Below are 1,915 nucleotides of genomic sequence, written 5' to 3'. Positions count from 1 at the left end.
TACAAGCCCACATGACATTGCATGCTTGGGAGGTGAAAGGTTGGAGAATTCTTTTGATTAAAAAATTGCATGGCATGCAACTTTTTCACTTTTGCTTTTTGCAACACCAAGACAAGAAATTAAGTCATTTTCCCCTTCACTCCAAGAGGCTAGGGCCGAAAATTGCTCTTGTTCTCTTCTTCGTTTTCTCTCATTTTTCTTCTTCAAGTGTTGAGGAAAGAAAATAATTCTCTTTGAAAAATCCTCTTAGTTTTCTAGTGCAAATTAAGAGGGGATCTACCTAGTTGGTGGTGGGCTTAATAGTTGAGCAAGGAGTGCTCAAAGGAAGCTTGAAGATAGTTTCTACCATAGAAGAGCTAAGATGTTTACACCTTAGTTGGAGCCATACATCAATCCTTGTGATTGATAGGTACATTTCTTAACACACTATGAATGTCATTTTGTGTTTATTGTATTTGCTACACATTAAATCAAGGTCGCCGAAAATTTCTTATGAAAAATAAAAATTTTAAACTTCCGTTGCGCTTCCGATCACCGTAACCGATCCCCTTTCAACACACACACACACACACTATAGTTTATATTCTGTTAATAGATGGGTGTGTAATTTAGGGATGTAAATGATCCAAACCAAACCAAACAGTATCAGGCTTGAGCTTGGTTTGTTTAAGATTGTTTGAGGCTCGAGCTCGGCTTGAGCTTGGTTTGTTTAAGATTGTTTGAGGCTCGAGCTTCTATTATCAGGCTCGAGCTCGGTTTGTATTGAAATTACTGAGCTCGAGAAAAGCTCGAGCTCGGCTCGTTAAAAGCTCGTTTAGCATGTTAATCAAGTCAGTCTCGAGCTTGATTCATTAATAGCTTGTTTAGCATGTTTAACAAGCCTGGCTTGAGCTCGTCTAGTTTTCGAGCTCGATAAGCATAGAATGGAGCTCGAGTTTGAGTTTGAATCAAGCTTATTAAAAATTAAATATATCTATACACTAATTTTAAATCAGACATAAAAATGTAAATTCAATCATAAATAATCAAAACGACACAAATAAGAGCTAAATAAAAAATAAATCAGTATATTATTGAACATTCCAAAATCATACATCTAGAATATTCATTATATATTGATATCACCAAAATCATACATCTAGAATATTCATTATATACATCTAGAATATTCATTAAATATAGTAGATAGAAGACATCACATCATTATGAAATGAATTCGAAATAATTAACTTAAATTATTGATTAATGTCAAATGGCATATCGATTTAGCATGTAAAATTTTTAATTAATCTTCATAGACTAATAGTAAACTTACTCAACTTGTATATGACTTGGTTATGTAAATTTTCAAGGAAAAAGAATAAGTTGATGTGTTTCTGTTAATTTATTTTATTTATTGTATTATAAAGAACATCTTAGTATAATGATATGCAAATAAGATTAAAAATGTAATTGTGATTAAATGGAGTGAATTCATCATTTTTTTCAAGCATGTCTTGTATTCAATTCCTTCAATTGACATTAGTACTAATATTTTTATCTATCAACTCAACAAATGAGCCAAACTCAAGCTTACGAGCCACCTAAACGACTCGAGCTCGAGCTTACAGGCCACCTAAACGAGCTGAGCTCGAGCTCGCGAGCCTATTACCGAACATGTTTGCGAGCTCACGAGCCGAATATCCTTAGGAGCTTGGTTTGATTAAATTTTCGAGCTCAAAATCGAGCTTGTGCTTGGTTTGATATGATTAACAAACAAACTCAAACGAACTTTTTATCGAGCCGAGCTTCGAATAGCTCGCAATATGATTAACAAACAAACTCAAACGAACTTTTTATCGAGCCGAGCTTCGAATAGCTCGCAAACGGTTTAGTTCATTTACATCCCTAGTGTGTATTTTTATTTTGTATATAT

The sequence above is a fragment of the Primulina huaijiensis genome, chromosome 9 (assembly GCF_012295235.1).
Source record: "Primulina huaijiensis isolate GDHJ02 chromosome 9, ASM1229523v2, whole genome shotgun sequence".
Classification (NCBI taxonomy): domain Eukaryota; kingdom Viridiplantae; phylum Streptophyta; class Magnoliopsida; order Lamiales; family Gesneriaceae; genus Primulina; species Primulina huaijiensis.
Note: the sequence above shows the minus strand (reverse complement) of the source record.